Raw genomic sequence first — 12,006 nt, 5'->3', positions numbered from 1 at the left:
GTTATAAATTATCTCAAAGTATGCTGGTCAATTAAGCATCATGATGCTGAATAGCAGAATATTTTAATTCCAGGTACAGATCTTTTTTATAGAAAACAAACTCACGTGAGGTGGAAAATGATGATATTCTTCTAATAAGAGAAAGCTCAGAAATCAGAGCTGTGAGAGTGAAACAGAAGGAAAGTTATGATTTAAAGACGGGTAGGCATGATGTGATGAGAAGCGCATTTTACTTCTGTGGTATTGTTTTCTGAAAATTTATTCACTCCAGTTAATCATGAGAAAACAGCAGAAAAACCCAAACTGAAGGATATTCTACAAAATGTTTGATCAGTATAATTCAAAAGTGTCAAGCTTACAAAAAAATAAATAAAGAGTGAGAACTCATAACTGGAGAACACTAGAAAAAAATGCAACATGGTATCATAGATTAAATACGGAAACAGAAGAAAAGGATATTAATGGAAAAGCTGATAAAATCAGAATAAAGTCTGCAATTTGATTCACAGCATCATACGAATGTGAATTTCTAAGTTGTGATAAGTGTTTCATGGTTGCCTACAATGTAAACCTTAGAGAAACATGAGTAAATGGTAAGAACTCACTATAAAATTTTGCAACTATTCTGTGAATATCAAAATAATAATAATAAAGAGGAAATAGTAGCAAAACAAATGAAAACAAGGGAGTAATACAAAGAGTGGAAATAAATTAAAATGGAACAAAGGGGACCAAACTACATAGACACAAATTAAAACTGCAGCATTACCTAAATATTTCTTAAAGATATTAAGCTTTACATATAAAGATTATAGAAATTCATATCTATCTTGATTTTAATGACATAATGTGTATATTAAGATTAATCTGGGTTGTTGTACATTTTCTGTATATTTCTGAATTTGCACATTGCCAGAATGAGTAACTGGCTTTGCATTAAATTAACTCCTTGAGAAATTTATTTAGAGGAATAAAACAATATATTTTGCTAAGTCATAGAATGGACAACTCAGTTATGCTTCATGTTATCTTACTAGGGAGTATGTGAGTGAGAGGGTAACAGACATACAAATCACATCCTAGGGTTAGACTTACTGGGAAGATCACATGGGATCAGAAATGGAAGTCAAAGTTTCTGTTATCAAATTTTGGTGACTCCAAAAGGACAGGAAAGACCAGAGATAAGCACTAAATGAGAACAATAAATAAGCAAAAAGGGATGTCCTACCAATTTCAATATTCAGTGAGTCTATAAGAAGGACCTGAGCCACCGAGCCTGGCCAAAATATTGGATTCTAATTAAAGAGTAGAGTGAGGAGGGGCACAGAGGACAGCCTCCGAGGGGAGGCCGCACTGCAAGCATCCCTGGAGCGGCGAAGGTATGCACTGGATGGATGGCAGCAGGCGCTGCACGGGGAGCTGAGCACTGCTAGGAAGAATCCAGTGAGTGATGGCGTTTATATCTCCTGATGATGATGCACAGCCTTCAGTGGGGGACATTTAATATGTGGAACACCGGGTCCAGGCTGCAGCTGCGGGACTCAGAGGCAAAGCTTGAGTGGCTCAGGAAGGACGAAGAGCCACCCTTGAAAGAAGAGGCAGCCTCACCGGCGTTGGCGGCCCCACCACTGCCACATCTGCCAGGAAAGAATGCTGCTAGCGATATTCAAACTGTGCTCCAGGAGCTCCTACAGACACATGTGCAACATGAAGGGGCTGAGGCAACAGGCTGTGAGAGGGCATCGGGCAGGAGCTGAACCGGAGGGCCCTGGGGGCCCCACCCCAAGCGCGTGGATTAACCAGGTTCTGCGGCGGAGCTCTCTGCTTGGTTCTCTGCTGGAAGAGACTCTCTACCCGGGTGCGGTGGCTCACGCCTGTAATACCAGCACGTTGGGGGGCCGAGGTGGGCAGATCACGAGGTTAGGAGTTCGAGAGCAGCCTGACCAACATGGTGAAACCCCATCTCTACTAAAAATACAAAAATTAGCTGGGAGTGGTGGTGCGGGCCTGTAATCCCAACTACTCAGGAGGCTGAGGCAGGAGAATCGCTTGAACGGAGTGGGGGGGGGCGTGGGGAAGACTCTCTACAGTGACCAGGAGCTGACCTATCTCCAGCAGGGGGGAGGAGGCCATGCAGAAGGCCCTGGGCATCCTTAGCCCTCAGCAACCACGAGGGCTGGAAGAAGGAGAGCCAGCAGGACAATGGGGATAAAGTGATGAGTAAAGTGGTTCCAGATGGGGCAAGGTGTTCCGGCTGGAAGTCATGGTGGACCAGCCCATGGAGAGGCTCTACAAAGAGCTCGTGGAGTGCATGGAGGCAATGGGGGAGTGCAACTCCAATATCAAGGAGATCAAGGTCTTGCAGAAGATGATCAGAAAAGATACATGCATTGCCCATGAGCTGGCTGCAGAGGCAGCAGGAAACCTAGTGGGGCCCTGTGACTTTGTGAGCATGTGCTGTGCCAAGCGTCAAGCCTCCACCTGTGTGCTGGCTGGCATGGCCACAGACTTTGGGAACATGCCCAAGCAGAAGGGTGTCATCTGGGGGGAGCATGGTCCCACTTGCATGGTGCTTCACCTGGTGACTGGAAGTCCCTCCAAGACCAAACTTACATGACTGCTCAGCATCGACCTCAAGGGGTGGCTGCCCAAAAGCATCATCAACCAGGTCCTGTCCCAGACCCAGGTGGATTTTGCCAACCACCTGCACAAGCGCCTGGAGTCCCACCCTGCATCTGAAGCCAGGTGTTGAAGGCCAGCCTGCTGTTCCCAAGTGTGTCCAGCTGCACTGGTATGCACGCTTATCAGGAGAATCCTTGCTGGAAGCCTGCAAGCTTAAAATCTCCATCTGGCGACAGAGGAATAGGTGGGGTTAGTGTTTAGAGTATGATACTAGGATTCAGATTGGTAAAAGTTTTTAGTACCAAGAAAACAAGGATGAGGCTCTTTGATTAAAAGGTAACTTCATTCACTGACTAGCTATGACATGAAGGTTAAGGATCCTAAAATAATTGTAAAACTTTTTTTCTGGGCCCTTATGTGCCCACCTAAAACCATCTTTAAAATGCTAGTGGCTGATATGCGTGGGGGGATGCTAGTCACAGGGCCTGAGGAGTCTTGCTTTATGGGCTGAAGAACCCCATGCCCTGAAGGCAGAGCATGTGCACAAAGCAGAATCTTAGAGGGTCTCCTGCAGCCCTCCACTCCTCCAAGTCGCTGCATGGCAACACCAGAGAACAAGCAGCACCCCTCAGTGGGTACCTTCCAGAAATATAGTCCAAGCTTTCTCTATGGAAAAAGACAAAACTAATTAGTAAATAGGTTTCCCTATTGAGTCCATAGGCACCAGTCAGAAAAAAGAATCATAATTCACACACAAACACACACACACACACACACACACACACACACACACACACACACAAAACAAGGACCTGAGTTCAGAAAATGAAGCCTGTAATCACACACTAAATTGAAAACAATAAATCATGTGTAAGCAGTTAATAAATGAATAAATGTATTGCTTCTATAGCCTTGTGATATGGTTTGGCTGTGTCCGCACCCAAATCTCATCTTAAATTCCCATTTGTTGCGGGAGGGCCCTCGTAGGAGGTAATTGAATCATGGGGGAGGGTCTTTCCCATGCTGCTCTAGTGTTAGTGAATAAACCTCACTAGATAGGATGGTTTTAAAAATGGGAGTTTCCCTGCACAAGCTTTTTGCCTGCTGCCATCCATGTAAGATGTGATTTGCTCCTTCTTGCCTTCCACCATGATTGTGAGGCCTCCCCAGCCATGTGGAACTGTAAGTCCATTAAACTTCTTTCTTTTGTAAATTGCCCAGTCTCAGGTATGCCTTTATCAGCAGTGAGAAAGCAGACTAATAGACCTTGGGTTTTGTTATTTCAATCCCTGCTCATGCCCTTGGCTGGAAATCTAAAAAGGTCTTATGAGCTATGTAATTACTGTTAAGTAATATAAGAACCTCACATCAATAATTAATAAGTCTACATCAATGAAATAAATCAACACATATACACATGCATGTACACACACATGCATGCACACACACAGATTTAGTTAGAAATAAATGTTCTTCCCCAGTTTATTCTACTGTGTATTAGCCACCAGCAATCTCCATTGTTTCTGACACTTCCAAAATCTGAGGGAGGACAAAAATGTGCCAAGAGTATATGAAAAACATTTCTTTTCTCTTAATAAAAAAATTAGTTAATATAAGTAGAAGCACAGGTATAGGACACAATTCAAGATCTGGTGATCCACTGGCTCATTGATATCTCAAGGAACTCAGTATCTTTATCTCTGTGCTGTACCATCTGAGGTGTCAGAGCAATTACTCTGAGTTATCAGACAGCAGCCAGTAGCAGTCAAGTCTATATGCTGCCTTATATACAGTGGGAGAGAATACATTTGTCTATACTTCCCCAGCAGGCATTCTAAAATTCTTTTTGGCTCCCACCCTCACCTGAAACAACAGCCGTACCCAGAATGAATTTTTTTAAATGGCCAAAGCCTACCAATGTTTACCAGTAAAAGCAGGAAAGCGGTATAAAATCAGTTTCATCCAAGGAGAATGGAATTGGTATTTAGTACTTTCTCTGTCTTCAACTTTTTGGTTGACCATGGACAATTTCTTCAATTCCCTGAACTTAGGGTACTTCAATTTTAAAAAATTTAAAGATAAGATTAAGAAGCTTCTGAGATTTCTCAAGATAATATGATTCTGAAAACTTAGCTTCTGAGAATTTTAATATTTTAATAATTCAACATTTCATATTATGTGATAGACATGCATCTAAAATCTGCAATTACTGATCATAAAAGACAAACACTTTTTATCTCATGGAACATACATTCTAATGCAGGCAACAGGAATAAGTAAAATTTATAGTAAGTTGCTAATAAAAGACACTAAGTACAAAAACAAAGTATAAAAAGATACCAAGAAATGCTGGAGATTTTGAAATAGCATGTGGCCAAAGAAGCCCTTTCATGAGGTGATATGAGAAGAGATATTAGGAATGTCATGGTAAATTTAAGAGATTAGTGTCCATAGATCAGACTGAAAGAGACATTATCATGTAGGTGATGGTATCGAGAAGTAAGGAGGACCAGATCTTTGAAAGTCCTTACAGGCCATTAAGAGGTTTATGGTAACAATTTAAATCTTGAGGAAAGCCTATCAGAAAAAAATGGACTGAGAAGAGTCCTTCTTTCTCCAATGTTCAGCAACAAGTTCAACCCTGTGCTCACTCACAAGAAAGCAGTAGAAACTGGACAGCAGGGAATGACATTTTATTACAACCCATGTGTCAACAAAGAGTTAATTGTGTTGCTAAAATTCCTGCTGTTTATAATGCCCAAAAAACAATAAAATGGAATTTATATGTGACATTTTATAAATACTCACTTAAGGACAGTGACTTTTAAGCTGCTTTTGTTCAAAACGTTGCAATAGCATTACAGAGTTCAAAAGATTTACCAAAAGTAAAATACATGTTCCAGACATTGCTGTCATGGCCCTTGATTCACTTGCCATACCACAAATGTTTTCATCTCTAAAATGCAAAGCACAAATGCCAAGCAAACTGGGCTTGTGAAATTTATGCCTCAGAGTATCGTGATTAGCTGATGTGCAATATCCAAGGAAGGTTTAGTTAATTCTGTAGAGTAGATCCTCAAATAATATGATTTCATTTGACATTGTTTATTATAATGTTAATGAGATAAAAAAGTTGATTCCCAGAGGGCCACTGTCTGGTGAGTGAAGTTTGTACATTCTCCCTGTGTCTGCCTTTGTTTTCTCCAGGTACTCTGGTTTACTCCTATATCCCAAAGATGTACACATTAGGGCAACTGGTGTGCCTACACGGTCCCAGTAGGAGTGAGTGCATGTGTGTGTATCTGTGTACCCTGTGATGGGATAATGTCCTGTCTAGGGCTGGAAGGCTGGTTTCCACCTTATCCATGAGATGCCAGGACAGGCTCTAGCCACCCCAGGCCAAGAATAAAGGGTATGGAAAATAAATACAAATGATTGTCAAGTAAAAATTTGCAAAGTCTACAATAATCACACAAAAGCACGACAATAAATGATATGACACAAAAGTGCTCAGCTGGCTACCATATTTGTTACTGTTTGTTAGTGCTCAGCTAGCTACCACATATGTTACTGTTTGTTTTTGAAACTTCAAAGAAAAAACATTCTTAATAATCATACTTTCAAATTAAAATAAAATATGTTTCTATTTTTTTCAGCACACATTGACTTTAATAGATTTTTCTTTCTGGTCACAATTTCCTTAGCATTTCCATTAACCAACAAAGTATTTGTGATGTGTGTTCAGTATGCCTATTCTTAATACTTTTACTTTATTCTAATCTGATTACTATTGTTGGATAAAATAATAATAAATCACAAATTATAATCACTTTTATATGCAAATTTCAGAGAAAAGTGTTGAGATAGTAAAGAGTAACACAATACTGCTAAGAAGATTTTAGTTTATGGTTCTCTTCGATGTGACTTTTTTTTTTCAAGTTCTGAAGTTTCCAAAGTAAATGTAGATTAACCTTCCAACTTCTGGTTCTTTTAGTTTATTAAAATTAGTTTTCTCCAATAATACTCTTTTCCACTATATTTTAGTATCTAGCTCTTATGGTCATTACAAAGGTCTTGATGTTATCAAGAATTTTATACATACACTATATTATCATGCGTTACATTCTCTGAAAAATTATTGTCCTTTTAGCTCTAATCTTCAGGTGACTTGAATCTAACAATTGTTTTTCTGTTCTTGAGATGGAGTCTTGCTCTGTTGTCCAGGCTGGAGTGCAATGGCGCAATCTCGGCTCACTGTAACCTCTGTCTCCCAGGTTCATGCGATTCTCCTGCCTCAGCCTCCCAAGTAGTTCGGATCACAGGCTCCTACAATTCTTTAACTTCACCTGGACCACTGATGTTTTCATCCTCTAAATCTCTCAAGTCTAGATTTCCTTCTTACCTATTTTATATCTTCTTTTCAGTGATCATGATCACTCTGTCCTGTAGCAATTGGCTTCCCTTGCCCGTATCTCACTCTTGAGTTTGGTGAAATTGCAGAGATGGTTAGATGTAACTGTCTATCTCCTGTTCAGGCACTCATTCAGATGAATATGAGAAACAAATGAGGCTTTACTCCTGTTAGATAATCATACTCGAAACTCTGTTTATTTCCTTATTCCCTCAGATAACTGTTGTATATGTTTTTCTTTTCCCCGAAACCTCCAATACCTCCTTAGCTGATCTGCGTGCTCAGAGGATGATCTTATTTTCTAATTAACTGGGAAATTTTCAGTAATTTGAAAAAAAATCTAGTAAACTACATTCATCCACCTACAAATATCTTTATTCATAAGCTCTATCTTCCCACCTGCTCCTCTTTAAAGACAATCCTACCATTTACACAGCAGATACTATCTCCTCCCACCTATTTCATGCCATTTGTTAGCAATTTTTCCCTCTCTTTCCTATATCATGAATTCTCCCTTCTCTACCATTCCCCTCAGCATAAACAACCAATTATTTCTTCCATCTTGAAATCCCGTCTTTGACACTTGTCTTCACAGATGCTACTCTACCTCTTTACTCCTCTTTATAGCAAGCATCTCAAAAGTGTTGTCTGTATTCACTGTCTATATTCTATTTAAAACCACTCCACTGAAATTGCTTTTGTTAAATTCAACTTACATGCAACATATATCTAAACATATTTTCAATTTTCTGTGTTCAATATAATCAGTATGCAACTATTATCAGCAGGATATGATACAATCAATCCCTCTAACCCCTCAGAACACATTCCTCCTTTGGCTTTCATGAAACCAAGAACTCAGTTTCCTTCCTGTTTTACTAACCACTCATTCTCCATCTTTTCTCATAGTTCATTTTTCCCCTTTTTTGTTTCAATTTGAAGAGTTCCAGGGCTCAGGCTTTGATTTCCTTCTTTTCAGTAGCTAAAATATTTTCCATCTGATCTTGTCTATTTTTCTGTCTTTTTATCTGTTATAGTTTGTTGCTCAGAATTAATTTCTGACCTCCAGACTCATGTATATCACACTGCCTGCTTGACATTTCTATTTGAATGTCTAACAGAGATTTGAAGCTCTACAAGTCTAAAATTGAATTTCTGGTCTCCCCCCTCAAACCTACTGTCTTCACAACTTTTTCTTTCTCAACCAGTTGCATCTACACCAATATAGTTGCCCTAAATAAAAAAAATCGTGAAATTATTCTAGACAACCCACTTTTCTTATATCCCTATACTTGTTTAAAATTCTGTGGTGTTTACCTTCAAAATATATAAAGAATCTGACCCATAACCTCCAAATCTCCTATCACAAACAGTGGCTGAACCAACAATGTCTTTATCCTGGATTTTTGCAACAGCCTTCTAACAGGTTTCTCTACTTCTACTCTGAACTCTCTAGAATCTGTTCTTCATATAGCAGTTAGAGGGGTTAATTTAAAATAGAATTCAGATCATATCACTACTCTACTGAAAACTATGCAGTGTTTACCATTTCAGAAAAGCTAAATCGTAAAGCTCGACTATGCCCTTTGAGAGCCTACTTAATTTCCCCCAGTTACATCTTTAATCAATTTCCTGATCGTTTCCATTCCATTCACTCTACACCAAACACAACAGCCTTCTTTCCAGGCCATGAAAGTATCAGGTGTCTCTGCCATAAAGCTTTTCTGCAGATGGGTCCCTCTGTCTCAAATGGCTCACATCTGAGCACTGCACAAATGTCACTATGTCACTAAGCCTCCCTTAGTGTTTTAAAATTACATGTTTAAAATTACAACCTACCTGTGCCATCCCTGAACCTCTGAACCTTTTCTGTCCAGTTCTACATAGTTTTTTTTTTCCCATAGCCCTTATCTTCTAACTTACTTATTATTTGTTTTTACATTGTAAGTTACTTCTGTAATTTTTGTATTCCCTAATACATGTTATTAAAGAAGCAAGGATATTTGGTTTACTAATATATCCCAAGGGCCTACAATATTTCCTGATATAGAGTAGACACTTATTTTTTTAAACTAAATGAAATAATAAGATGTAATGTTTACTGAGCACTTAATATTTATTAGACACAGTGCAGAACTAAGTACCTTGCAGGTCTTGTAGATAGTATTGTGTCTCTCTCTGTCTCTCTGACTCACTGTGTCTCTGTCTGCCTGTGTCTCTCTCTCTCACACACACACAAACACACACACACATACATATGCACACACAAAGCAAGACAAAGCGAGACAGAAATAGATAATGCTGTAAGGGCTTTGGATCATTAACTCATTTTATCTGAACAGCTAACCATATTAGAGTTGGTATTACTATATTTTCGATTTTGTCAAAGAAGAAAACTGATGCCAGAAAATTTTGTAACTTGCTTAAGGACACATAGCCAATACATTGTGAAGTTGATATTCACATGGCGTCAGTCTGGCTCTGACAACTGCTTTTAACCACATGTATACAATCTTATGCTAGAAAGTAGGAGAGCTGAGATTTGAAGGCAAGTGGTCTGATTCCAGAGCCCACATTCTTAATGAACCACATACATTTTATTCAACACTAGATCCCTATTGGCCAGCTGAATGTGTTCTTTTTCAGTCTTATTAAGTTGTCAATAGGCACTAAATAGAAAGAATAGAGTGCTATAAAAGTATTTAATGTCCACAACGAGTTTGAAATACGAGGACTTAACTTCCTATGCTTATGAACCCAGTAAATCTATGTCTTCACTGAATGTTATCCTAAGTGATATGTAAACAATAATAAATACCTGTAAGAATATAAGCATGTCACGTAATCACTCTAGGCTTTTTTTTTTAATTTCACTAAAATGTGACAAGTTTGATCTTAGATAAATTTTAAATTTCTGATTTTGGCATGTTGTGACTATAGGTGGTAATATGAATTTACATTATTCCTTTACTGTTTTTCAATTTAAAATGAATCATTTCACACAAAATTTATAAATTATTTGCACAACAATCATCATAATCTTCAGCATGTTCACAATCATCATCAAAATGGGAACTATTATTTACATCCACATGTTGAATTTAAAAATTAAGTAAGCTATTTATATTCACAGATGACAACAATGAGAAAGAATAAATTTATAGCAAGAATTACAATTAAGTCGGCTTGCATATTTTTCTGCAATGTGACTGATTATGATTTATCATTTGCAGTTTATTTCATCAAAAAATCATACTCCGTTGTTACAATTTGTTCAATATGTTCCATCAGAGTTATGAATTTTAGGTTTATGGCACTTGAAGACTTCACAGGAGATATATATATATATATATAATATATAAAATATTTAAATGAACACATTTAAATTCTAAATTCCTTATAAGTTTTATGAGAAAGTTGTGCAACTGTGTCAGATAATAAGCAAAATAAAATTTACCATAGAGAAAAGAGTTTCATAGAAACATCTGCCAAGAGCTTGGCATGGAAATTTAAGGAGCTTATTCTGAACATTTTCAGAGCATGCTATTGTTTATCAAGGCTATCTATGCAGATTTACTCATAAATAATTGAAATTTAATTTTTCTCCTCAACATAGCTTCAATTTAGAATTATGCATCCCAAACAAAGTAACTGGGAGTTTTCATCCTAACAAGGGTACACTTTAAAAGCAGCTGTTGTCATTTGGAAGAAAACTTAAACATAACTTCATGTTTTATCATTATTTTTACATTTCCTAAGGGTTGCAAGAATTCAAAGAGAAGCTGCCTTCTCAGAAATATAAACTATGAAGTGATCATCAGATTTTGATGAGCATTTTTGAAACATATGATGATATCTACAACAGAGCTTATAATTTGATATTCATGTTGCATAACATTTTTCAAAATTCTCAATTTGCATTTACTAAAATGTACAATAGATAGAGTGCTACATTTGGAAATGGACACTAATAAAATTGTTTATATAATTTCTGTTTCCATTTTTGTAAGACTGTGTCCATTTAAAAAGTTTATGTCATATATTGTGAAAGTTGTGGATACCAATATGAAATCATTTTTTTGTCAGACCCAAAGAAGCTATTGCTGGGAGAGCCTAAAGTGGGAAGGCTCATTCTTGCAATTCTGAGATAAAGACTGTCTCCAGGACTTTCTAAAATAACCTTACAAAACATTTTTTTCTTTAGGACTGCAGCAATTCATATAAGATATTCTCAAAGGGGCATGTGCCCAGTAACGTAGCTCCACCAATGAACGGATGCCAACTTTGACTTGGGTCTCTGGAACCAACAAACTCTGTTTCCAAGCAGCTTACATGAATTTCCTCTTTTGCCAGTAAGTTTCCCTTTATCCTCCCCTGTTTCACTGCATACGCGTCTTGCCATAGCTGTGCATGTCAGGCCATAATCCTCTTTTCTAATTCCCAAATACATTCAGTGTATTTGGAGGGTTTTTCTCTCATTTTTGCTTTTTTGGTTGGCAATATAAATACACATACAAACACCTATAAAACACACAAATTGCATTTTCATAGGTCAAAAGTGATAAAATGTCATAGGTGTGTGTACATATAAATAATTATAATATTTATATATAAATATTATCAATAAGTATATGTAATGGTTTTAGATAAGTGAACATTTTATAAAATGACTTCATCAAATTTTGCCAATTATTAAATAATATGAAAATAAAACACGAAAAAAATAGAACTTAGGTTTATATTTTATTCTATACTATATTACAGATAGATTTTTATGTTTACTTTTCAAATTAAAGGATAAAATACACAAGATTTTTAAATATTATGAAGATATAAGTGACACACAAGTCCTATATGAAAAGAATTTATTAAACTAATTTAATAGATGGATTTTATTTAGAAAAAATCTTTTTAAGATTTAGGACTAGCACTTAAAATAATTATTAAATTATATTCAGCATAAATATTTGAAT

General features: G+C 37.2%; 1 pseudogene; it reads left to right on the top strand.

Annotated features, from left to right (window-relative positions):
- The first annotated feature begins 1,650 nt into the window (after positions 1–1,650).
- On the top strand, positions 1,651–2,775 carry LOC100995939 (steroidogenic acute regulatory protein, mitochondrial-like; annotated as a pseudogene).
- The last annotated feature ends 9,231 nt before the right edge of the window (positions 2,776–12,006 follow it).

Source organism: Pan paniscus, chromosome 14, assembly GCF_029289425.2.
Source record: "Pan paniscus chromosome 14, NHGRI_mPanPan1-v2.0_pri, whole genome shotgun sequence".
Classification (NCBI taxonomy): Eukaryota; Metazoa; Chordata; class Mammalia; order Primates; family Hominidae; genus Pan; species Pan paniscus.
This window is presented reverse-complemented; position numbering and strand designations above follow the sequence as displayed.